Source organism: Corvus moneduloides, chromosome 1 (assembly GCF_009650955.1).
Source record: "Corvus moneduloides isolate bCorMon1 chromosome 1, bCorMon1.pri, whole genome shotgun sequence".
Taxonomy (NCBI): Eukaryota; Metazoa; Chordata; class Aves; order Passeriformes; family Corvidae; genus Corvus; species Corvus moneduloides.
The window spans coordinates 1504130-1531396 of record NC_045476.1 but is presented as its reverse complement, the minus strand read 5'-3'; the positions used below and the strand labels follow the sequence as shown (position 1 = coordinate 1531396).

At 50.7% G+C, this 27267-nt stretch overlaps 1 long non-coding RNA gene across 1 annotated transcript; it reads right to left on the bottom strand.

The window, feature by feature from the left end:
- Positions 1–321: 321 nt before the first annotated feature.
- Positions 322–23099, bottom strand: LOC116454382. Its single transcript, XR_004244088.1, has 3 exons — positions 20406–23099; positions 7662–7794; positions 322–1140 (listed from the first exon to the last, which is right to left on the bottom strand). It is a non-coding gene; the product is annotated as an uncharacterized LOC116454382 (long non-coding RNA).
- Positions 23100–27267: the final 4168 nt, after the last annotated feature.

Below are 27267 nucleotides of genomic sequence, written 5' to 3'. Positions count from 1 at the left end.
ATGGGAATAAATCTCCGCCTGGTGGGACACAAAGTGTTTCCCATTTAAAGGCTGAGCTCCCACTCCAAGGTCTGGGGCCCTCCTCCAAATATTCCAGGGATCCAGGTGGATCTGCTGGAACTGGTTTCTAATTCCACCTTGGAACAGGAAGCTGCTTTGCCCTTATATTTTTGTTTTCCTAATCCAGGGGATACATTTATTCCTTGGAATAAAAATGTTTAGGCACAGGAAAGAAGAAATGTTTATTTCCATAACCTTTTCCAACTTTCCAGTAGGAAAACTGAACCCAAAAAAAACCCCTCGGTTCCAATTACCCTTTTAATTTGCTTTTTTCTTTTTTTTCTTTTTTTTTTTTTTTTAATTAAAAGCATGAATTTTGGTGGTGTTTCCAAGAAAACTTGGTTACGAGGCTTTGTTCCCTGAAATGAAGGAATAAAGGAGTTGGAATCCGATTTTTAGGATTCAAAGGCTGCCAGAATGTCCCACAGCTGACACAATCCGGATTTTCCTCATTAACCACTTACGATTTCCTTGAGATCCAGACAGACCCGATGGGAGCCGCTCGACGCCAGCCAAAACCAGGAAAATCAGAGGGTGCTCAGTGAGGGGGTCAGGATTTGGATGAGAACTGAGGGGGAAAAACCTCGGGAAAACATCATCCATCCCTGTTGGAATGTGGAAGGATCCTGCTTCCCACTGCCCGGCTTTGGTTGTGGTTCATGTTCAATATTCCAACCATTTCCATGGTTTTCATCTCCATTCCGAGTTTTGGTGGAACCGTGACGTCACAACCTGGCTGTTAATCTCCATGGAATCCTGGGATTGTTTGGGTTGGAAGGGACCTTAAGGATCGTCCAGTTGGCCACGGGCAGGGACATCTCCATGGAGATCAGGTTGCTCCAAGCCCATCCAGCCTGTTTCCAGTGCTGCTCTACCAACCCACAAAGAGAATTCCAGTCGTTATCCACTGGAAAATCGGCCATTCCAAGTGCGAGGGTTGTCATTCCCCTCTCCAGGCAGAGTTTTCCCTGAAACCACTGGATTCTGGGCAGCAATGTTGGAAAACTTGGATCTCATGTGGATCTCTTCCAGTGTGGAGAAGAGAAGCTTTGGGGTGACCTCGCTGTGATTTTCCAGGACCTGAGGGAGATACAAGAAAGATGGAGAGGGAATTTTTCCAAGGATATGGAGGGACAGGACAAGGGAGAATGGATTCAAACTGACAGAGAGGAGGTTTCGATGGGATTTTGGGAAGGAATTCCTGGCTGGGAGGGTGGGGAGGGGCTGGGCTGGAATTGCCAGAGCAGCTGTGGCTGCCCCTGGATCCCTGGAAGTGTCCGAGGCCAGGTTGGACATTGGGGCTTGGAGCAGCCTGGGACAGTGGGAGGTGTCCCTGCCCATGGAATGAGATGATTGAAGTCCCTTCCATCCCAAACCATTCCATGATTCCATGACCTTGGAGCTGGACCCCCTTGCACAGGCAGGATTTACCATGTGCCTGTGGCCGAGGCGATCCCATTTTTCCTACCTGAGGATGGAGCACGTGGCCAGAAATGGATGCAAATCCTCCTGGATCTTGCAGAATGCAAACACTGGGAATGTGCTAAGCTATTCCCGAGATAAATCAGTGAGGAGACGAGACACACACCCCAAATCCCCCTTCCCAAGCGGAAATTCCTCATTATCTCCCGGCTGGATTTGCAAATCTGGAAAAAACCAAACAAGGAATATCGCAGAGGACAAAACTCTCCGGCGTGAGGAGCAGCGCCAGGAATTCCTTCCTTCCTTCCGAAGGCAGTTGTGGATGTAAACCACTGGCAGCAGCTCGTTCCGAGCAATAACAGCTATGTCATGTTTCCTGGAACGCGGGCAGTGCGGAATATCGTTGGAAAAGGAAAATAAACACGGCTCCGCTCCGTGAATCACCGGCCATAAATTCTCACCGAGGAGAAAAAAACAACTCGCACAGCTCAGGGAGCTCACAACTCAGTGGTGTCCCGAGGGAACCAATATCCCGCTTTTCTAAGCAGGGATAAACCTACCATGGGATAAAACAAGCCACATCCTCCTCCAGTTTCTGAAGTGGGACAAATCTGACAGTCAGTCTGTTTGTTCTGGGTTTAAACTCCACTTTATTGGGTCCTTTTCCCTTTTCTTCCTCTTTTTTTCTCCCTCTTTTTTTTTTTTTTTGAAGTTGCTTGCCTTGGAAGAAGGATGGCAACTCCCCCCCAAATCCCATAAAGGTGCCGTTCCCAGTGGCCAAAAATTGCATTTAATTTCTTCTAAAAATATTAAGGATCGAGTCTCAATGGGTGAAAACAAACTGAGCCCAGGAGAAGCTCTCCAAACACACATCTCCCAGCTCCTGTAGGATCTGGGGGGAGAAAGATGGAATCCTGGAGTGGTTTGGGTTGGAAGGGATCTTAAAGATCAGCTCATTCCTATCCCCAGGACAGGAATGCAGCTGGAACCAAGAGAGTTGGGAATTTGACTGGAATCTCAGGTTCTGCATTAGAAATAACCATGGAATTAGGGAATATCCTGAGTGATCCATCAGGATTATCCAGCCCAGCCCCTGGCCCTGCACGGACACCCCAAGAATCCCAGCCTGGGCATCCCTGGCAGCGCTGTCCCAACGCTCCTGGAACTCTGGATGAGCTGTGCCCATTCCCTGGGCAGCCTGGGCAGTGCCCAGCACCCTCTGGGGGAAGAACCTTTCCCTAAATCCAACCTAAACCTCCCCTGGAACAGCTCCATAAATCCGGGGGAGTCTTCTGTCAAGTCATTCCAAGCATGTAAGACCCCCAAGGAGATTTTCATCCTGGTGGAAGGTGGAACCTGTCCAAGGTGGGAGTTTTTCTGGAGCAGCACAAGGATTATTCTGGTTCTCCAGCCTGGCCTTGGATTCATTCCAGCCAAGTCAGGACCAACCTGGATAATTACACTGGGAATTACATCCCTAAAACTCTCACCTGGCTTAAAAAGTAGAAAGAAAAAATCCTCAGAATGAGGAATTCCCCAAAGAAACTTCTGCCTGGAGGGATTTTTGGGAATTACATCCCTGCAAGTTAGAGCCCGGTGTCTTTATCCAACACCTGCACAACTGAACCTGATGTGGAGCCGGAGCTGAGGAAATTCCAGGAGGCTCCACATCCCTTTTGACACCCGACGCCCTCTGAAGCCATTCCAGCAGATTGGAGGAGTCCCGGAGGCTGGGATGGCTCTCCAGAGGGGTGGGAGAGATCCGTATCTCCCTCCTTCGGAGCGACAAATTGTTCACCTGGCGACGAGCAACAATGGAGGCTTTGAGGCCATCGGTGACCGAGGCACGGAAAAATTCCTTGCCGGACACTTCCCTCCTTTATATCCCTGCTAATCATCCCTCTGCTGTCAGCAGGGAATGTCATCAGCCTTCAGCAAGGCATCAAAGAGAGACAGAGCGATCCCTAATCCCGCTCCGCCCTTCCCAGCCGCATGAAAGGGAACGAGAGAAAACCTGGGAAAGGCCAGCGCGGAAATCCGGGAGCAGGGAATCCGGGATGAGAGGATGTTGCCTCTCTTCGGCTGCTGCCAGCCAGTTTTGCTCTTGTCTTCGTTATTTATCTCTTGATTAACAAATTCCGTTCTGCCCCAGAGTTTTTGGGAAATGCTCCATCAAAACCGGCTCCCGACGGGAAACAGGGGCTTGGGATTCTGAGGTTTTGACTTGGGAATGCACCTGCTTCCTGTGAGGGGAAAGTAATAATTAAAAATATATATTTTTAACTAATAATACGAGAAATGCATCATGGGAATATTTTTATAGGATCATGGAATGGTTTGGGGTGGAAGGGACCTTCAAGATCATCTAATTCCATGGGGAAGGGACACCTTCCACTATCCCAAGGGGCTCCAAGCCCCTCCAACCTGGCTTTTGTTCTGGACCTTGACTGATCCAGTGAAAATTCCAACATTCCTTTACCTCTCCCTGCTCCGAGTGGAAGGTTGGATTCGAGATTTCCCAGGAAAAATTCCAACCAGCACATCCATATTCCTGCAGCCCTGGCGTTCATCAGCCGTAAAGGAAACTTGGGAGACACCGGGATAAATCCCTGTTCCTCATGATCAATCATTTTAAATCATTAATCCATATTTTACCAAGGCAAAATCGATCGGGAATATTCCTTCCCGTTTTTCGCTTTTTGTTCCCCTTCTCCACTCCCTGCTCCTCTTTTCCAGTTGTATCCCAAACCAGATCCACAAAAAACCACAAGAAAGAACCAAAAAAACACCCCCCAAAAACCAAAATATAACCCCAAAGCGCTGCAATTTACTTCATTTTTTTCAGCAAAAATCCTCACTGGTGGGAGAAATCAGGATCTGCAAATTCCTTAAAAAATAGGAAAGGGGGTTAAAAACAAAGGTTCTTCCAAAACCAGACATTTTAATGGAGGAAATTGGGAATATGAATCTTGGAATGATCCTTTTCAATAACTCGGTGAACTTCTGTAGCTGAATCGCCCCCGGGATTTAGGAAGACAAAGATCCAGGAGTTATAGCTGATATTCCAGGTGGTTTTCCATGCCATTGAAAGGGAAACTCTGGAGCCCAGCTGGAAATGAGCTGATGCCTTTCCTGTGCACAAAAGCACAGAGAAAAGCCTAAATTTTAATTCATTTTAATTAACTTTAAATTAATTTTTAAATAATTTTCAATTAATTTAAAATTAATTTTAAATTAATTTAAAATTAATTTTTAATTTAGCTTAGAAATAAATTAGTGGGAACAGAATTCCAGGATGGTTTGAGTTGGAAAGGACCTTTAGGATCATCCAGTTCTATAGGCAGAGACACATTCCACTAAAACCAGTATTAATTAATCACCCTCCAGGTTCTCAATTTGTTTGATTTCCCTTTTTTCATGGAAAATCCCAAAGCGTGGAATTCTTCCCTCGCTGGATTGTGTGCAGGGGAAACATTCGAAGGGAATGGGGTTAAGGAAGTGGAGCTGGATCAGCTCCTGATTCGCCCTCCTCACACCTCAGTGTTACACAAGAATCCCACTGGTTTCCATCCCGGCAATTCCTTGGCTTCCCACTGTTTATATTCCACAGGACTCATTCCAAGAGTGGAGGTGGTGGTGTCGGGAGATGGAATTGCTCTGTTTTTCGGGAGCGGACTTCTCAGTGGGTCATTTACAGCTGTGCAATTCAGCTCCAAATTTTGGGAACTTTTTTAAAAGGAAGTCAACGGTCCGGGATCAGATTTGGGATGTGCAGTGGATGAGAACCAGAAGCCCAAAATTCTGAGCAGAAATCCAGAAATCCTTCACTAGAAAGGGGTCTCCTGTCCTGGAGCCGAGGTGAGTATTCCCAGTGAGCTTCCAGGATGATCCTGGTGGATGGACACAGCTGTAACTTCTCCATCCCAGAGATCCATGGAGCAAAGCGATTTTCCTTAAGAAAATCATATCCCAGGAACGAAACCTGGAATGCTGTAAGGTCAGATGGCGACAGCTGTTTCACCCCAGGATTCCATGATCTTCTGAGGTGGATTTGGGAATACTCATCTCCTGGAGGTGTCATTCTCCGTTAAGCACAGGGAAGTATCAACAATTTATCGTAGAATCCCAGAATTCCAGAATGGTTTGGGTGGGAAGGGACCTTAAAGCCCATCCCATTCCACCCCTGCCATGGGCAGGGACACCTCCCACTGTCCCAGGCTGCTCCCAGCCCCAATGTCCAGCCTGGCCTTGGGCACTGCCAGGGATCCAGGGGCAGCCCCAGCTGCTCTGGCAATTCCAGCCCAGCCCCTCCCCACCCTCCCAGCCAGCAATTCCCAATTCCCAATCTCCCATCCAGCCCTGCCCTCTGGCACTGGGAAGCCATTCCCTGGCTCCTGTCCCTCCATGCCTTGGCCCCAGTCCCTCTCCAGCTCTCCTGGAGCCCCTTTGGGCCCTGCAAGGGGCTCGGAGCTCTCCCTGTGTCCTTCCCTTCTCCAGGGGAACATTCCCAGCTCTTCCAGAGCAGAGGGACCCCAGCCCTTGGAGCATCTCCATGGATTCCTCTGGACTCTCTCCAGCAGCTCCACATCCTCCTGATGTTGGGATCCAGGGCTGGAGCAGCTCTGCAGGTGGGGAATCACCTGAGTGGGACAGAGGGGCAGAATTCCCCCATTCCCTGCTTCCCACACCATTTGGGATGAGCTCAGCACATAGGGGGATTTTGGGCAGCACCTTCCTGGGATGCTCCCAATCCCTTCATCCCAGAGATTCTATAGATACCTGAGCCTTCCCTCATCAGGTGCTTTAGTGTCCCAAAGGACAAATGGGGTGAAGGAAATCCCAGCAGGGACAGCTGGCCGAGGTCACGGAGCACAGCAGGACACGCGTCCCTCTGTCCCAGCATCCCAGCAGGACACGTTCCACCACCAGCAGCTCCGTGTCTGCTCCCAGGGATTTGGGTTTCCAAATACGGCAAAGAGCCCGGCTTTTCCCTCCTGCCCATGGATCCCAAAATAGCTCATCGGACCAGACATCCCGTTGGGAAATCTCCCGCTCCCAGCGTGGGGACGGAGCAGCCGCTTGCTGTGAGTCGTCACCACGAGCGAGGATCCTCTTCCGGGGCCCGGCTTTCCAGAGGCTCTCCCAGGCCCCATCTCCATCTTTCCTTGGGATCTGGGGCTTGTTGATCCTGGCAGCCCACCTGGGAACAGGCAGGAGTCCAGCCTGTTGACATGTTGACAGCAGATTGACATCTGCCTGGGAATTCCAGGACTCGGATTGCTTGGATTTCTCTCCCAGGGTGCTGATGGGAAAATCCATGCGGGATGCAAGGGCTGCTGAGGGAATGGGATGGCTCTGAGGGATGTCTTGGGAAGATTTCATTCCTGAGGGATTTCCTTGCTGCCACCTCCTCATCACAGAGCCACGAAGATGTGGGGGAAACGGAATTCTCTTGAGACCCAAGGGAATTGTGGGCAGAAGTCAGGAATCCCTTCCAGAGCCCAAAGGAGCTCCAGGAGAGCTGCAGAGGGACTGGGGACAAGGCCTGGAAGGACAGGACCCAGGGAATGGCTTCCCAGTGCCAGAGGGCAGGGCTGGATGGGAGATTGGGAATTGGGAATTGCTGGCTGGGAGGGTGGGCAGGGGCTGGGCTGGAATTGCCAGAGCAGCTGTGGCTGCCCCTGGATCCCTGGCAGTGCCCAAGGCCAGGCTGGACGGAGCCTGGATAACCTTGGGATAGTGGGAGGTGTCCCTGCCATGGCAGGGGGTGGGAAATAAATGATCCCTAAATCCCTTCCAACCCAACCCGTTTCATGATTCCATGATTCAGTGATAACCCCCCTGCAGATCCTCCGGAAAACAGGAGCGAGACAAAGGAAAACTAAAAATTCCTCAGGAGAAAAGCGGATTCGCTGAGGGGAGGGAATGAATCCGGCTTATCCCCGATTTCCCTCACTTTGGATTCGCTGGACATTTTAAGCCGGTCCTTTTGGCTCCCTCCAAACTCCAGGAAGTCAAAAAGAAAACCCTGGAATTGTGATGCTCCTACAAACAGATGAGGCAGATCAGCTCCTGAAGTGCCTGTGTCCCTTGGCTCCGATTTTCCATGGATATCTGGGATGGATCCTCGGCAGGATGAAACCCACTCCATTTTCCATCAAAAATCATCATTTTCTCACCCGTTTTGGCAGGATTTGGCTTCATTAAAGAGTCTGAGACCCCAAGACAAGAGATTTCATGGCAAAATAGAATCCAGACACGGCTGTCCCGATGATTTTGCTCCTTCCTGCTCCAAAAGGTTTTCCAGAGTTCCTAAGGAATGACAGACAGGGTATTTAATAGCTTGGCTTCTGTGGAGGCAGCTGCTAAATGACATCACTGTTCCCCATCCCAAACGGAACCATTTGCTGTCACCACGGAGAAAAAAATGGGAATATTTCTGTTTATTCAGAACTGATCGGCAGAAAAACTGTGGGATTGAGGGGAGGCCCCTTCCTCATCCCAAAAATTCCAGGGCCGTCTCCTCTATTCCTTTGTCTGTGGTGAGAATGGATCTGGTGAGGAATAAAAAGTGTTTTTCCTGAGCTCCTCACGTTTTAGAGGGAAAGCGGGAAAAGGGAAAACGGGTTTCCTCGGAATATTTGAGCAGAAAATTCCAACATGGAAGGTTTTTCATTGGAGAGAAGTTGATGGGAGAACACAGCCGAAGTATTTCTTCCCATAAATACCTTTTTTTTTCATTCGTACTTGCCAAAATTAAATAAAAATAAGAAAAATTCAGTCTTTTCGGGGTAGAAAACGAAATCTTTCACGTTGATCCCAAAAAGCTGTCCCGAAACAAAGGATATTTTCCAAAGCCTTTTCCCTCCTCAGCCTTCGATCCATGCCCTCCCCATGAGATCATCTTCCCCTCAGGAATGAGCCCAACTGGAAAAGCAAACAGCAGCCGTAAAACGGTTGGGAATGGCGCTGGCACCGCAGCAGGAGCTGTTTTATGGGCATTTTGTGGGATTCAGGAGCGACTCTGGATGGCCTCTGTGCTTCCTACACATACGGAAACTGGCGGGATCCATGGAGCCAGCTTTTCCCTCTGGCTCTCCCAGACGTCTGTGGTGTGATTTTGGATGGATTCCCACCCACAAACCCTTCCCCAGCCTGTCCATCCTTTGAGAGTTGCTCCCTTTCTCCCGCTGGGAAGTTTTCCAGATTCCTGAGGGTGAGGAGAACAACCGGACTCCATCAATGCTCCGTGAGGATCTGCATCCATATTTTTTCATGGAGAAAGCTTTTTATCAAACCCACATCTTCTCAGTGTCCAAAGCCATCCCTGCAGCTTGAGGAAGGAACGTGCCATGAATAATTCGGGTGCAAGTCAGGTTATCCTTGAAAAAAAGACCTTTTTCCCAATTTTCCACTGGATTCCGTGAGATATCTCCCAGGGTGGAGTCCAGAGGAGAAACCTGATTAAAATCCTAAGGCGAGGGAAATGACCCACACGGCAGCACATCCTTCTGTCCTGAGGAACGTTTGTCCTGGAAAACAGATCCAGATTGGAAATATCCAAGTGAAGGTGTAGGAAAGAGAGCGACACCTCTTCCTTCCAGAGCCTGGAACTGGAATTATCCTGGGGTTTATCCCCGGGGTATAAATACCTACAAATCCACACGTCCTTGTGCGGCCACGGGTGTGAGAAGATGGATGAGAAGATCGCAGGATCACAGGATCATTTTGGTTGGAAAAGAACCTCCAGGATCATGGAATCCAACTTGTGACTGAAGGTGGCTGAGGACATGGAAAAGGTGGATGAGAACATGGAGGAGATCACAGAGTCACAGGATCATGGGATCATTTCAGCTGGAAAAGACCTTCAGGATCATCAAGTTCAACCTGTGATGAAGATGGCTGAGAACATGGAGAAGGTGGATGAGAACATGGAGAAGGTGGATGAGAACATGGAGGACATCACAGAATCACAGGATCACAGAATCATGTCAATTGGAAAAGATCTCCAGGATCATGGAGTCCAACCTGTTATGAAGATGATGGCTGAGGACATGGAAAAGGTGGATGAGAACACGGAGAAGGTGGATGAGGACATGGAAAAGGTGGATGAGAATACAGAGAAGGTGGATGAGAACACGGAGAAGGTGGATGAGAATACGGAAAAGGTGGATGAGAACATGGAAAAGGTGGAGGAGAACATGGAAAAGGTGGAGGAGAACGTGGAAAAGGTGGAGGAGAACATCACAGGATCACAGAATCATTTCAGCTGGAAAAGATCTCCAGGAACATGGAGTCCAACCTGTGATGAAGATGGCTGAGAACACGGAAAAGGTGGATGAGAACACAGAGAAGGTGGATGAGAACATGGAGAAGGTGGAGGAGAACATGGAGAAGGTGGATGAGAACGTGGAGAAGGTGGATGAGGACATGGAGAAGGTGGATGAGAACGTGGAGAAGGTGGATGAGGACATGGAGAAGGTGGATGAGAACGTGGAAAAGGTGGATGAGGACACGGAGAAGGTGGATGAGAACGTGGAGGAGATCACAGGATCACAGAATCATTTCAGGTTGAAAAGATCTCCAGGATCATGGAGTCCAAAATCTGAAGGGACAGATAAGTACAAGGAGAAGGTGTCAGAACTTCGAGGAGATCACAGAGTCACAGGATCATGGGATCATTTCAGCTGGAAAAGACCTCCAGGATCATCGAGTTCAACCTGTGATGAAGATGGCTGAGAACATGGAGAAGGTGGCTGAGAACATGGAAAACTTGGCTCTTGTTTTTCCCAACCCAACGTTGGTGTCACTCCCACACCTCGAGATGACGGAGACGCCTTTCCAGAACATTCCCCCAGGCAGGACCAGTTTCCAACCAGGAAATTTAACCCCCAGCACTGCCAGTAGGAGTGAGCTCCTCCAAAGCCACCCAGGTGTCCATGCTCCAAATGTCAGAGGAATTCGGACACCTGGCTCCAGGAAAAGTCACTCTGGGATCCCTGCTCCGCACGGGATTGGGAAGGTGTGATCCCAGGAGCAGGGCCAGGTCGGAGCTGGGTGCAGATCTAACTGCGGCTAAAGGGAAGTGTCTGTTGTCTTCAGGAAGGGCCTAATCCCGAAATTCCTGTCAGTGGTCTCATTCCCGTGTGTTTGGGGTCTGTCACAGAACCACGGAATATTCTCAGTTGGAGGGACCCACAAGGATCATCCAGTCCAACACGGACACCCCAACAATCCCACCCTGAGCATCCCTGGGAGCATCGTCCAAACGCTCCTGGAGCTCTGGAAGCCTTGGGAATGTGCCCATTCCCTGGAGAGCTGTCCCAGTGCCCAACCACCTTCTGAGGGAAGAACCTTCTCCTAAAATCCAACCTAAACCTGGCACAGTCTGATAACAAAATGTGGGAGCTAAATTTTGGCTGGTCCTTGAACAGCTTCTGGCCTGGACGTGTGGATTGACTCCAAGGAGCTTCGATCCCGTTCCTCTGGGACGTGTGCCAGGCTGTTAACGGACCGTTGGAGCTGCGGCTCCCCAGGGACGGCTCTTCCAGGGACAGGTGGCTCCTGGAATGTTGTCACCAGGCCGCTGAAGCCAGCAGGGTTCAGCTGAGGGACCTTTGCCACCACCTAGAGAAGGAACTTCACCTCATCCTTCTTTTGTCCAGGGAAAACTGTGCAGGCAGTGACAACTTGGTGATGCCCTTCTCCCTGACAATTCCAGGCACCGGGAAAAGACGCAAGGAAAAGTAAGAAAACTGAAGGAAAATCAGAAAACTCGGAGGGAGCCCAAAGGAAGAGGCAGCCATGTTCCTCCTGCTCGATGTGAGAACCTCGACGGGTCCGCCTTGGATAATTATCCCACTTGCCTCCCGCATCCAGCACATCCCAATTCCAAGACTTTCCTGGCTGCGGGAACGTGCCGGGATCTTCTTTGGGACCAACCAGGCAGGGAAACAAAGCCGAGCTCCCGTTTTCCAAGAGATGCGGAAATTTCTACCCTTCGAAAAGCTCCCGAGATCAGCCGGACAGCCGGAGTCAAGGACAAGGAGCTGGAATCCGGAGGGAATTCCCGCAGGAGTGAACTCACAGGCTGTAAAGCAGCAAGCGCTTAAGGCCAGACCCCATAAATCCCCTAAATGAGATGCTGGTGACATTATAGACCCGGGTTGTTGGTTTTTCCAGCTGAGCTGCAGACCACAGCAGATGATTTATATTCCAGGAGTTGGGATGAAGGGGGGAGAGGGAGAATGGGATGGGGGGAGGGGAAAAGGGGAGTGACTGGTGGTGCTTAAATTCCTAATTAATTCTTTTCTTCGGGAAGGAGGAGAAAAAGGAAAGAGTGACTCGGTCTGGGTGCTGGGAAGGGAAAACTGCAAATTCAGGATGAGGGGGAAGAGGCAAAATTCCTCTTTCCAAGCTGCATCCAAAGCGGAGAGAGGCACCGGCTCTCCTGGGAGGGGTAGGGCACAAACTCTGGGAAGGAGAAAGGGAGGCAGTGCTAATTCCCAAATCCTGGGATTTCTGAGCACAATATTCCCATCTTTTCCCCTCTCTCACTCCAACACAGTGCTAATTCCCAAATCCTGGGATTTGCGAGCATGGTGCTCCCATTTCTTTCCCTTCTCACTCCAAGGCAGCGCTAATTCCCAAATACTGGGATTTTTGAGCACAATATTCCCATCTTTTCCCCTCTCTCACTCCAACACAGTGCTAATTCCCACATTTTGGGATACCTGAGCACAATATTCCCACCTCTTTCCACCAGCTCACTCCAAGGCAGTGCTAATTCCCAAATCCTGGGATTTCTGAGCACAGTATTCCCACCTCTCTCCCTTCTCACTCCAAGGCAGTGCTAATTCCCAAATCCTGGGATTTCTGAGCACAATATTCCCATCTTTTCCCCTCTCTCACTCCAACGCAGTGCTAATTCCCAAATCCTGGGATTTCTGAGCACGATATTCCCACCTCTCTCCCTTCTCACTCCAAGGCAGTGCTAATTCCCACATCCTGGGATTTCTGAGCACGACATTCCCATCTCATCCCCCTCTCACTCCAAGGCTAATTCCCACATTCCGGAATTATAAAGTCAATTATTTGTCAAATTATCCAGGTGAGTTCCCCACCTCCAATGAGCTCGATTTCACCTGAGGCTGCAGCTGCTCCTCGCTATTCCCGACTTTTATCCACCCAGGCTTCCCTTTGGAAGAGTCGGATAACCCCCCACAAATCCTTGGGAAAGACTGACCCCTTCTGGGAAGCCAACCCGCAGCTGCTCAGGGAATCTGGAAACGCCTTTTGTGCCCTGGAATTTCCCCCGGGAGTTTCAGGCAGCAAAACCTTTGGCATTGGCCGTGAAACCTTTCCAAGGAGTTGTCTGGAATGTTTCCCTAGGGATGCTTTTTCCTCTTGGCTTCCACCAGTTAATTTTATATTCTCCCTCACATTCCCTGGTTTTTAAGTTCAGTGATGTTCCCTCAAATTACCCAGTTCTGCATCATCCTCCAGCTTCTCCTTCCTGCTTCTTCCCTAATATTCCAACCTTTTTCCTGGTTTTATTGGGCATAATCCCACATGTCCCGTGGGATTTTCTCCTGTTCCACGTTCCAGGACAGCCGGATCTGGGATAGAGCTGGGATATGCTGGGATTTGGGTGGGATCGGGTCCTTGGCCACATCAGTGACCGGTCATTGTCCTTTCCGGCCACTTTGGGGATATTCCCATGGATCAGGCTGGGCAGGAGCAGGATTTGGAGTTTATATCCAGCTCCCGGATTATTGGGCCGATATTCAGGGAGAATCAAATCCTTTGGTGAATTCCTGGCCTTGGAAGTTGTCCAACGGAGGATCCCTGAGCCGGGATTTTAGGAGAGACTTAGGCCCTTTGTGGATTTGCCTTCGCAGGATTGACCACCAAAACCACGGAATTTTAGGATGATTCCATTTGGAAAAGACCCTTTAAACCATCAACTCAACATTCCCAAGTGTCTGAAGGATGTTTGGGAATCAAAGCATCCCCTGACCCTCCAGAACCACCTGATTTTTGCTCTCCAATACTATGAGGAGAAAATTCCAAGTGCTGCGTACATTCCCAGTCACGACTTGGATGATTTTCACACTTCCTGGACTTTAAAAACCCGGATTTGACCTTTCGTTGTCCCTTTCGGACACAAACTCTGCAGGGGGACAAGTGACTGGTCTTGGAATGTGCTCCCTCTCCAACTGGGAGCAATGCCAGCTTTTCCAGAGACTTTGGAAAAATCCACCACCTGCTAAGGCTTCTCCCAGGGCGGTCAGGGATAAAGATTCCCTCAAATCTGAGGGAATAAAACCTTTCAATCCAGTCCTACTCAGTGATGGAGCGGCTGTTTCTCCTGGCTGTGGAAAATCCCACTCCTTGAATCCTGGGACATTCCCATGTTGGTGCTCTCTCCATGGTCTGCTTCCATAGGGTGTGGAAAAGCTTTTCCTTCTCTCAGGGTTTCATTTCCCCATCGTTTTATTTACGGGTTAAACGCGAGTGGTGTGTCCAGGATATTCCCTGACTCCGGGATTTCACTCCTTATCCCAGAATTATCAAATCCCAGAGTGGTTCGGGTTGGAAGAAGCTTCAAGCTCATCCTGTTCCACCCCTTGGATGGACAGGGACACCTCCCACTAGCCCAGGTGGATCCAAGCCCCATCCAACTTGGCCCTGGACACTTCCAGGGATCCAGGGGTATCCACAGCTTCTCCAAGGCCTCACAGGGAGGAATTTCCTCCCAACTTCCAACCGAAATCTTCCCTCTTTTCATTTAAAACCGTTCCCACTTTTCCTTTCAGCACCTGCCTATGTAAAAGTCCCTCTCCCTCTTTTTCTAAGCCCCCTTTAAGCATGGGAAGACCACAAATCTCCCTGGAGATTCCTAATTCCATCTGTTCCCTCCAGCTCTCAAATCCATGGAGATCCTTAACTCCAACTGGAATTTCTGGCCAAATGAGGAATTATCACCCACCGGAATCAAAAGTCAGAAGGAGAGGGGGGAGTTTGTGGTTGATCCAAGGGGAATAAGAGGATAAGGAACCACCCAGGATCATCTCCATGATCCCTCCAGGAGCTCAGGGAATTCCAGGAGCATCGGACAAAGCCCCTCAGAGGTCGCAGGTGATGGGGCGGGATAAATGGAATGCAATTTTTCCCTGCATGGAAAACAAAGCTCCATGAAAAGTGGCTTTTTCCACATTATTGATATGAAAGCACCAGAAGTTAATTAAAACCAAAGGTAATTAACGCCAGATGCAAGAAAGGATTTTTGTTGCCAAGACTCCCTGCATGACTCCCAGGGAGACTCCAGGTGACTGGGAACATTCCCAGAGCGATTTTCTGGGATCATTAGTGGGGCTGGAGAGGCACAGCCATAAACTGGGAGCAGGTTCTGCTGAGGCGCACGGCCTTTAACTCCTCTGGAAGGTAATGGGAGCCGTAAATCTCCGTATTCCCGGGAATGCCGGGGGGATCCAGCAGCCTCCCTTTGATCCATGACATCGAGGGAAGAGAAGGCAATTCATCCACCAGGATCTGGGAGACGTGAGCCTCACGAAATGGGAATTATGCGCAGGAATATGAGGGCTGAAAAGTCAGCTTCTGGTCTGAAGAGCTTTGGTGGGAACCTTGAGGAATGGCACAGGATTCCAGGGATTTGCACCTCCAGCAGCAGAGCCTGGAGTTGCGGATCTCCAATCCCTGAGCTTGTCCACAGCTGTTCTCTTTCCTTTCTGAATATTCCAAGTGTTTCACAGAGGACACGGGATGTTCCTAAGGAACCACAGCACCGGGCTGGCCTGGGGTCATCCAGGTGGGAAATTCATGTCTGGAATGACCCCCATGTGCAACGATTCCCATTCCAGGTCTGTGGTGATCCAGGTAGGAAATCCTTGGGTGGGATGGTGTCCATGTGCAATGATTCCCATTCCAGGTCTGGAGTGATCCAGGTATGAGATCCATGCCTGGAATTACCTCCATGTGCAATGATTCCCATTCCAGGCCTGGAGTGATCCAGGTATGAGATCCAAGGCTGGAATAACCTCCATGTGCAATGATTCCCATTCCAGGTCTGTGGTGATCCAGGTGTGAAATCCATGCCTGGAATGACCTCCATGTGCAACGATTCCCATTCCAGGCCTGTGGTGATCCAGGTGTGAAATCCATGCCTGGAATGACCTCCATGTGCAATGATTCCCATTCCAGGTCTTGGAGATCCAGGTAGGAAATCCTTGGGTGGGATGGTGTCCATGTGCAGTAATTCCCATTCCAGGTCTGGAGTGATCCAGGTATGAGATCCAAGGCTGGAATAACCTCCATGTGCAATGATTCCCATTCCAGGCCTGTGGTGATCCAGGTGTGAACTCCAAGGCTGGAATGGCGGCCATGTGCAGTAATTCCCATTCCAGGTCTTGGAGATCCAGGTGTGAAATCCATGTCTGGAATGGTGGCCATGTGCAGTGATTCCCATTCCAGGCCTGTGGTGATCCCGGTGTAAAATCCAAGGCTGGAATGACCTCCATGTGCAATGATTCCCATTCCAGGTCTTGGAGATCCAGGTGTGAAATCCATGTCTGGAATGACCCCCATGTGCAATGATTCCCATTCCAGGCCTGTGGTGACCCCGGCCTCCCTGACCTTAAACTGGGGCTGCTCATCTTCTCCAGAGGGGTTGGATCATGAAAATTAATTAAAACGTGGCTCATTTTCCCTAATATTAATTAATATTTACCTGATATGAAATTAAACTGCTCAGGGAAGAAAAGTAGGAAGCAACCCAGAGTCGGGAATTGTTCACGGACACTTCCACCCTCCCCCGTAAAATCTATTCTAATTCTTGAAAATCCTGCTTTAGATGCTTCTGCAATTATTTAAAAGCTCGTTTAGCCCAAATTAATTGCACTAATTTATTCACCTAAGCTTGGCTCACTTAGGAGCAGCTCAGTTTTCCGGCGCCACCCACTGAGCTGGACACCGGGATTTCCATTCTCCCGGAGAATCGGGACAGTTAAAAACCCCCAAATCTGAGACCTTCTGGCATTTCCCACTCTCCTGGACAACCATCCCTAAACATTCCTGGTGTAACAGCTCCTGCCTCTGGCAACGGGAGCATTCCCGGGATTTCCTCCGAATCATTGCCTTCAAATGGAGCCCATCCCTGGAAGGAACTTCCAGCTTTTCTGGGCACGGAGCAGGAGCTCCTGAGCCATCTGCAAATGCAGGCTGGTTCCGAGCTCAGCGCCTCTCCGAGCTCTCTCCATCTAATTCCCAGCCTTTTCCCCACTTCTGGAATCACCCACATTCCCCAGTGCCCACTTCCAGGAGCCATAAATGGGTTTGTGCCTCCATTTGTTTTTCCCATGTCCCAGATTTTTCCCCATCGGGGCCAAGATCCATTTTTATCCATCCTTTATTAAATATTGAGCAGCCTTTAAGCTCCCAAAATTCCCTTCTGTGCTCAAGCCCAAGGAAAAAATTCCACGTAACCTTCGTTCCTCCACATTTTTCCAGGCAACTTTTCCACTTTATCCATGTTCCCTACCAAACTGGATGAGTTTTTCCCATAAAAACCCCAGACAAAGAGGGTCAGCCTTGATAAACTTTAAATTTCTTTCATTTTCTTCAAGGAGTTCTTTCTTTTCTGAATATTCCCAGAACATTCCCATGAACAGGAATGCTTTTGTTAAGTTTTTATTATTTCCAAGCTCCCCCAATTTTCAGGATAAATCATTTTTCCCATGGTTCTCCCTTGCTGGCTCCCTTTGGAATTGTTTTGCTTTCTGAAAAGCTCGAGGCTTTTTCTCCCGGAGTTTTAATCCTCTTTTATGAAGTTTTGGATGTTTGCACATTCCCGGGACTTGCACCATTATTTCCTCCTTGGAGAACAAGCCACGCTTTCCCTTTTTGGACACCGCCAGTGCCAACATCGGGATTTTTCACACCGGGAAAGCAGCCAGGATTTGGGATTTGGAGAAAGGAGCATCAGGTACTGCAAGGATGAGATTTGTGAGTCGAGAAATTCCGCTGAAATTCCATTTCTTACAACGTGGCAGCAAAAAAATTCCTTTCCCGAGTTGAAAATTTCTTCTCTCCTTTAGGTTTTTTTTTCCCCGTTTCCTTGGCATTCCCGAATCCACCCCTTCATTCCTAATTCCACCCAAACCAACCCTGTTCAAACCTCGTGAAACTTCAGCCTTAATGAGGAGGGCTCGGGCATTCCACCCTTTCTTCTGGAATGACATTTCCTGCATATTCTTTTGCATCCATCCCAAAAGATCGATGAGTTTTCCCTAAAAAGAACACCCTGAGAATGGCTGATGGAATTCAGGTGTTCGACCTAAACATGGGAACAATCATGGAATTGTTGAGGTCGGAAAAGCCTTTAAGACCTTTGGGTCCGATCATCCAGCGCTGCTGAGGCCACCACAAATCCCCAAGTGCCACATCCACATGGATTTCCAATCCTTCTGGGAATGGGGATTCCCGGATTGGGCAGCTGTGCTGGGGCTGGACAACCTTTTCCAAATTTCCCTTCTAGGGAATAGTCCATGAGAATATTCCCTAAAATCCAACCTAAATGTCCCCTTGAGGCCATTCCCTCTGCTCCTGTCCCTGTTCCCTGCGAGCAGAGCCCGACCCCCCCGGCTGCCCCCTCCTGTCAGGGACTTGTGGAGAGCCAGGAAGTCCTTCCTGAGCCTCCTCTTCTCCAGGATGAACATTCCCAACTTCCTCAGGAATTCTCCAGCCCCTTCCCAGCTCCATTCCTGTCCCTGGACACGCTGGTGGACACTGGAGGTCCTGCTCCTTCCCGCCTCTCCCATTCCTTCATTGCCTCAAGAAGGACCACGCTGTGTTTGTGGAAAATATTCCGGTTCCACTTTTCCAAGTCCTGCAATTCCATTGGTTTGTCCCTCTCTTCAGTACTCCTAAGGTTGTCTCTTTTTTAGCATTTTTAGCAACAAAAATCCAAGATTTTGGATTTCGGTGGCAGCATTCCCAAAACTTCCTTGGCGATTGCACCAGCCTCCCAAAACAATCTGAGGTTTTCCTTGGATTCTCAGAGTTGGAACTTTCCCAGAAAAAAGGAACAAAGAGAAACATCAATATTCCAACCTTTTTTGTAAAAAAAGGGGGAAATTCCGTTTGTTTCATGTTTGCTTTGTCGTCCCTGCCCTGTTTGGGATCCCGAGGGTTTGAAGTGCTCCAAGCCTTGCTTATCTCGGAACGTGCGGTCCCAGGGATTTCGATGGGAATGCTGATGCTCTCCCACGAGCTTGGAAACGCTCGGATGGAACAAAGATAAAGGGAAAATCAAAGGGATCGAGGAGGAATTCTGCTGTCTGCAAAGGGCTTCAGGACCTTCCACCCCGCGCCACCCACACGCCCATTGAAATGGAAACTTTTATCCCCATTTCCCACTTTTTAATCCCCTTTTCCTCTGCCAGAATTGAGGGGAATTTTCTTTCTGCTTTTGTTTCATTTTTGGTTTGGTTTGGGGTTTTTTTATTCCTTTCAATGAGGTTAAACTTCCGGAATTTTTATGGATTAAGGCCTGGCTTCAGGAATGTCATTCCCAATTTTTTTTCATTCTAAGGAAGCTGCAGCAAAATGTGCTGGGGAAAGGTTTGGATCAGATTTAATCCCTGATGACTGGGAGAGGGTGGTCAGGCACTGGAAGAGATTCCCCAGGGAATGGGCACATTGCCAAGGCTGCCAGAGCTCCAGGAATGTTTGGACGACGCTCCCAGGAATGCTCAGGGTGGGATTGTTGGGGTGTCCATGTTGGACTGGATGATCCCTGTGTGTCCCCCTACCTCAGGATATTCCATAGTTCCATGTTTCCACAGTTCCATGATTCCATGACTCCAGGATTCCACGACAATCATGTTCCCATTCAGTTTCTAACTCACAATCCCTGGGCGCAGCCACCCTGAGATATTTCGGGAAGTTGTTCATTTCCAGCCCTGCGTGTGGCTGGATTGACTTTGGATCCCTTTGGATGCACAAAGCCGGAACTCAACACGAAGCCAAAGCCTGGAATATTGTCCTTCCCTTATCCAATGCCGTGCTTGTTCCAGAGGAGTTTTTTTTTTCCTTTAACTTTCTTCAATTTGGAACAATACAAAAACGGCGCTGCTGGTTCAGAAGCCTTTTGTGTATCCAGGGGGAATTCCACCCTGGCATAATTCCCATAATTCCCACCTCAAGGAGGGCAAAACGAGAGAAGAACAGAATTCCTACACCTCACTGCACCTCCTGCAGGCACGGGGTTCTCATCCGAGGAGTTACAGGTGATGAGACAAATCCAGAGGAGGTCACGGAGCTGCTCCCAGTTCTGGAGCCAGACTGGGAGAGCTGGGAATGTTCCCCTGGAGAAGGGAAGGATCCAGGGAGAGCTCAGAGCCCCTGGCAGGGCCTAAAGGGGCTCCAGGAGAGCTGGAGAGGGACTGGGGACAAGGCCTGGAGGGACAGGAGCCAGGGAATGGCTTCCCAGTGCCAGAGGGCAGGGCTGGATGGGAGATTGGGAATTGGGAATTGCTGGCTGGGAGGGTGGGGAGGGGCTGGGCTGGAATTGCCAGAGCAGCTGTGGCTGCCCCTGGATCCCTGGCAGTGCCCAAGGCCAGGCTGGACACTGGGGCTGGGAGCAGCCTGGGACAGTGGGAGGTGTCCCTGCCCATGGAATGGGGTGGGAATGGGATGGGCTTTAAGGTCTCTTCCCACCCAAACAATTCCACGATTCCCTGAGCAGATTAAAGTCTCCTCTGGCTGCCGCTGACATTTTAATCAGATGAAATCCCAAATGTTGGGGATATGGGATGTAATCAGCCTTTAACCCCTTCACCAAGGGCTCCCTGAGGTATCCATAGGGAATTTTAAGGAAAGGACTTTGTGCTGCTCATACTCACCAACTGATGGATCCGAGGAGGAGCCGGATCTTTTCCATCCTCAGCCAAAAGTCTGGACAGCCGCAGGGATTTTAGCAAATCGTTTGTGCCAAGGAATGTTCCCGGACACTCCACTCCAGCTCAATCCCAGCAAACTGTGAGAACAATCCATGGCACCGCTTTCCTCTCGGTCAACAATCCCCTTCACAAACCATTCCTGGAAAATCTTCGGGAATTTGTTGCTCCTGCCTCCAGGGGATCCAGGCGTGTGTACAAGCAAAGAAAACAATGGACTTGATTGGGACGGAACATTTTTATTTAATTAAGCTTAATTAAAGGGTGGGGCTCTGTGCCTGCTCCATTAATCTGATTAAAGCAGGCTGGAATTTTGGGAATAGGGGCCAGTGCAGGTGTGAGCGTGTGAGGCCGGCATTGGAACAGGCACCGGGATGAGGAAAACATCCCCCTTCCTGTCAGGATATCGCTGCCAAACATTTCTGCTCACGGCAGCTCCGAAAGCCAAACAAGGCCCGAAAACCACAACAAAGATGGAAAAATCCTTTGGGATAAAGGCAAAGATCAAAAGGAAGGGATGTGAGGAATCATTAGCAACGGAAGTATTGAGGATGGATCGATGGGAGATGATGGAGGGCTACCAAATCCAGGGAAAAGACAAAGGGAAAAGGGATTGGCCGTTCCTGGTTCCAGTGGGAGAACCGGAGAAGCTCAAGTGAAATCAGCAATTGGAGTACCCAGCACAAATTCCTTGCCAAAGAATCCATGGATGCCTGACACCAGCAGGATTCCAAAAGCAGATGGATCTACAGCTCTCCCACCTCCGGACATGGATTATTTGGGAGAAGAACACCTGCCCTGTTCCATTCCCACTTCCAGGAGGCAGCAGGGAAGCAAGGAGGGGCTTTGGGCTGGCCCAGTGTGGCCATTCCCTGGTCAGACATGGACTTGGGCAGAGAAAACCGTGCCAGGGTCTGGATTCCAGGACATGAAATTCCAGTCACTCATCCCGGGTGCTCCCCACTCCTCTCCAAGGCTGGAGAGGGACTGGGGACAAGGGAACACAGGGAATGGCTTCCCAGTGCCAGAGGGCAGGGCTGGATGGGAGATTGGGAATTGCTGGCTGGGAGGGTGGGGAGGCCCTGGCACAGGGTGCTCAGAGAAATTGGGATTCCTCATCCCAGAAAATGTCCAAGGCCAGGCTGGACGGGGCTTGGAGCATCCTGGGATAGGGGAAGGTGTCCCTGGTTGGAGCAAGATGATCTCTAAGGGTCCTTCCAACACAAACTTGGAATTCTGGGATTCTGTGACAGTTCCTATCCCACTAGGAATGACATTTCCTTCTCAGCCATCCGATCTTCCGAGCTGCTGGTTTGGGGTGACGCCGCAGAGATCCCAGTTCCCATTCGCTCCAGCTCCTCCATTCCTCCCCCTGCAGACGGACAGGGTGGATTTGACCTCCTGGGAGCACAGGAGAGCTCAGGGAGAACCTGGGATCAGCACAGTCGGCATCTTCCCTGGTCGCCCTTTTCCCCCTCTGGATGAGGTCGAAGCCTGGAGGGGAAAAGGCTCCCTGAGCTCTCCATGGAGCCATCCAGCCTTCCCACCTTTTATCTGGAGAACGTGAACGCTTCGTGGCCAACGCCGGCCACAATTCCCCATTTTGCCGCCGTCGTTCCGGCCGACGCGGAACTCCCTGGATTTCTACTTGCCATTTATTAGACTCCATTCGAAAGGCAAACAGAGCAACTCCCCTTCGGAAAGGCTTCCTTTCCCTCTTCCCTTTTAACGGACCATTTCTCCGAGGTAAAACTTTTCATGCGCCAGCCAAACACCAGCATTAATTAGATTAATTAGCAGGGGGAGCCGTTAATGAGGCGGGTTTTTTTTTTTTTTCCCAAGGGCTATAAAGCAGAAACGAAACAAAACTCACTTTCTGCTCCCAGACAAGCGTGTGTGTGTTTATATATTCCCGAATTCCTGCCAGCTCTGCTCCTTTTTTCTCCTTTCCAAGCCCTCCGAGCCATAACCCCGGGGATGAGAGAGCCCTTTCTGTTTATCCCTGTTTTCCTTCCAATCAGGAACGAGCTCCAAGGGCATTATTTTAACGAGGCTCTCGTAATCCTTTAACGGGGCTTGTTGAAAATAAGACCCAGCGCTGCCAGGCACCGGGCAGCCAAAAGCTGCTTAGTGCCAAACTCCTTGGCACCGGAGAAGCTGGGAATTGGCTCCGTTTTCCTGCCGGTTTCTGTCGGAATATTCACTTTCCTGGGAGCCCAAAATGGTGGGGGGGGGGGGGGGGGGGGTTCAGACAACACCTGGAATGTGCTCAAGGAGTGACCAGGATAAAACTTTCTCTGTCTGATTCCAGGATGGGATGAGCCGGCAGGAATTGGAGGATGTCGGTGCTACAGGGATGGAATTTTTGCCTGGAATCCCACAAAGATGCGGATCCCAGATCCCGGCGGAAAAATTCAAGGTGCCCACGCTGCTCTCCGTGGAGAAACAGCTGAAAGCACAAAGCGTGAAAGTCCTAAACCAGAGAGAAATGAAAGGACGTCAAACTCGGTATTAAACGTGATCCTAGGAGGGGCTCAGGCAAGTTTTGTTGGAAAAATGAGGATCCAAAGGAAATGTGGCCGGGAGATCCAGGAGGGAATTCTGCCCCTCTGCTCCCCTCAGGTGAGGCCCCACCTGCAGAGCTGCCCCAGCCCTGGATCCAGCACGGGAAGGAGCTGGAGCTGCTGGAGAGAGCCCAGAGGAGGCTCCAGGGGGATCCGAGGGATGGAGCAGCTCTGCTGAGAGGAAAGGCTGGGAGAGCTGGGAATGTTCAGCCTGGAGAGGAGAAGCTCTGGGGTGACCTCAGTGTGGCCTTCCAGGACCTGAAGGAGCTGCAGGAAACCTGGAGAGAGACTTTGGACAAGGGCTGGAGGGACAGGACCCAGGGAATGGCTTCCCACTGCCAGAGGGCAGGGATGGATGGGAGATTGGGAATTGGGAATTGCTGGCTGGGAGGGTGGGGAGGGGCTGGGCTGGAATTGCCAGAGCAGCTGTGGCTGCCCCTGGATCCCTGGCAGTGCCCAAGGCCAGGCTGGAGCAGCCTGGGACAGTGGGAGGTGTCCAGGGTGGATTTTCCCCTTCCCAACAGCTCCAGAGGTCGTTAGCCGATATTCTCCCTGCGATCCTGGATTTTCCTCACCTCCACCCTTCCAAATTTGAGCCAAAAAATCCAAACCTGTCCTCACCTCGCCCTGGCTGCTCACAGCCCTGAGCCAGGGAGCTGCCGAATCCGCCTGATCCTCTAAATCCAAAGGAAAAGCATCCCTGAGGGCCGGACGAAGCCCTCGATCGATGCCATCCCACACAGATAATGAGGAGTGCTGATAAAGCTTTGACAAAACCCAGATAAGCTCCCCTGGCCGCTTCCCCTCTGCCGGGAGCTCATCCCAGCGCTCACATTTTCCATCGGGAAAAAGGGCAACGGGAAGGAGCCACGTGGGAAAAACAAACAAAGCCTGGAGATAAGGGAAAGTGATAAGGGAGGAACTCCAACGCTCTTCCCTGCTCCTTTCATCCTCTCCGTTTCCTGCCCTCCCACCTGTACTTCAGGGGACAGTGGAGCTGTTATTCATGCCAGGAATGGTTTTCCTGAGGTCTTCCAGGTTTTCCGAAGGCACCAGCCCTGAAAACCTAAATTCCCATGTTCTTATCCAGTGGTGAAGGGCCCCAGGTTTGTCCCAGGAGATGCCACGGGAATTCTGAACATCAGGACCAGGGTGGTCCCTGATCCAGCTGGCAAAGCCACCCAGAAATTCCAAACGTTTGAGGTTTTCCAGGTTTTCCAAAGGCACCAGCCCTGAAAACCTAAATTGCCGTGTTCTTATCCCGTGCTGGAGCATCCCAGGTTTGCCAGGAGATGCCACAGGAATTCCGAACATCAGGACCAGCGTGGTCCCTGATCCAGCTGGCAAAGCCACCCAAAAATCAGCTGGAAAAGCTGATCCAAGCCCCAAAAAACCCCCAAAAGAGTTTCAAGTCATCCCTGCTCCCTCATTTCCGGTACCCCTCAGGGAATCTCATCATGAAATCCTGGAATTGGAATTGGAAGGGACCCATCGGGACCACCAAAGTCCAAGTCCTGGCCCTGCGCTTGCGTTTTCCACCCCTCTTCCTACGGACTGGACTTCAGGAGTCTCAGGGATGGCCTGGAATTTCCAGGGAGGTGACCCCGGCACTTCCACCGCTCCAGGAATGTTCCATCCAGATTCCAAGGCGGAGCCGTGAGGGGAATTGGCTCCTCCACCATCCAGTCTCCCTCTTTCTTTGAGATTCCCGGCTTTTGGGATCACAAAACCCAGTAAGACCAACATTGGCACATCCGGGCGGCTCCGGAAAAGGGGGAGTTTGGAATTCTGACACGGCTGGAAGCGGAGCCGTTTATCCGGAGTTGCCAGGGACGAAGCCTGAAACGGATCCCGCACATCAGCACGGAACAAACGCACGGAATCCACCACCAGCACCGACAGAAACGAAACCATTTCGGAGCTGCTCCGCTTCCCGAGGAAATCTTTTCCCTGAGGACAAAGCTCATGGAATTCCTAAAAAGCCTTCCCGGTTTATAAAACGGGGATTCCTGGAGATTTTGTGGGATTGTTTTTTCCTGTGGGGCAATGAAAGTGGTACAAGCCAAATATCCCGAATTTCACCTGGGCTGAGGAGATTTGGATTCTGGGAATTCTCTTCCTGTTTAGGAAAACTAGGGGAAAAAAAAAAAAAAGGGTATTTTCACGGGAATATTTTCATCTCGCTGCTCCTTAAAGGAATTCATGGAATGGTTGGGATGGAAGGGACCTCAAGGATCATCCCATTCCAAGGGCAGGGACACCTCCCACTGCCCCAGGGTGCTCCGAGCCCCGTCCGACCTGGCCTTGGGATCACAGGTGGGATGTTCCTGCTGAGATCCATCCCACAGAACTCCAGCTTCAAATCCCACAGGGATTCTCCCAGGGCTGGAGCCAGGCTGGGAGAGCTGAGAATGTTCACCCGGAGAAGGGAATGTGCCTTGGAAAAACACCTTTTTGATGGGATCAGAATTCCTGCTTGGATTTTGGGGAGCAGACGGAGCTTCACGTGGAGTTTCCATGGCTTGGTTCTCCAGCCAAATTCCATCCTGGCACGGGAGGCAGAGTTGGAGCATCTAAAAACACGGAGCTGCTGGAGCAACTCCAGAGGAAGCCACGGAGTTATCCCAGGGCTGGGAGAGCTGGGAATGTTCCCCTGGAGAAGGGAAGGACACAGGGAGAGCTCAGAGCCCCTGGCAGGGCCTAAAGGGGCTCCAGGAGAGCTGGAGAGGGACTGGGGACAAGGCCTGGAGGGACAGGAGCCAGGGAATGGCTTCCCAGTGCCAGAGGGCAGGGATGGATGGGAGATTGGGAATTTGGAATTGCTGGCTGGGAGGGTGGGGAGGGGCTGGGCTGGAATTGCCAGAGCAGCTGGGGCTGCCCCTGGATCCCTGGCAGTGCCCAAGGAAAGGTTGGAGCAGCCTGGGACGGTGGGAGGCGTCCCTGCCCCTGGGATGATCCTTAAGGTCCCTTCCCACCCAATCCATCCGGGAATTCCGTTATCCCACAAACAGCGGTGCCTGCACAGCTCCTGGCACGGGAGAACATCTGAATCCCAAATCCACGCTCCCATTCCCGCCGATCCGGCCGTACCCATCCACAACTCCCACCCACCTTCCTTTTTTGTTTTGTCCTCCTTGTTTAATATTTTTTTCAGGAATTTTGCCCAAGGGATTTCCTCTTAAGTTCCACCAGGATTTGGGGTTTTTTCCCATGGATTTTAAAAAGAGGTGGAACAAAAAAATCCCCAACCATGGAGAGAGGGAGGGAAAAACCTCCCCCCGTTCTCCAGCCGTGGTTATGAGCTCAGGTTCTTCCCACTTTTTTTTTTTTAACGGAAAAATTGAAAGAGCTGCATTCCAGGAGCTTTCCCCTTTTTCTCCATCCCTGCATTCCCACCCCATTCCCTACCAGCTCTCCCAAAAAAACCCCATCCCGTGGGCATTTGCTGCAAGGAACACAATCCCTTCCTCCGGACGGGGCCCACCTGCCCCAATCCAACCCAGAATGGGATTTTTCTCACTCCGGGAATTTGCTGTGCTTGGATCCGGCAATTCCAAAAATCCTGAAATGTGCGGAAAAACCGGCAGCCCTGCGGATACGGGGCAGAGGTCGGCAGCGGGATCGGGGACTTTCGCTCTCCGGGATACGACAGTCACGCCTGCCAGGATGTTTCCCCTTTCCTTTTGGGATGCGTTTTCCAAGCTGGACTCACCTCAGGGAGCTGGGAAGGCTCTGGAGAGGATTGGGGATAAGGAAGGAATCCTGAATCCGGGAATCTCCGGGCTCCTTTGATGATCCATGGAGAAGGGCAGGTTGTTCCAGAGGGCAGCTCCCCCTCCGGAGGCTCCGGAAGTTTCGGGTCCCGTTTCCACATTTGTCACCCAGGACACGGAATTCCCCTTTGGAACCCTTCGAATCCAGCAGCACTTGGGAATTTTGGGATTCCCCTGTGGAATTTCTACCCCTGGCGGAGCAGGGGGTCTCAAGCTGGTACGGGATTCCACGGAGCTTGGGATCTACAGGCAACAAAAGGAGTCGGGAATACGGCACAAGGAATCCCAGAATCCCAGAATGGGCTGGATTGGAAGGGACCTGAAAGCTCATCCAGGGCCACCTTCCAGCAGGGAATTTTTTTGTGTTTTTAATCCAAAATAAACCCAAGCCCACAGGATCCAGGGAATGCCATTCCACAGGAAGGCAGGGACGGGCTTTTCCCGCTAATTCCCGGCCAAGTGACGACAGGA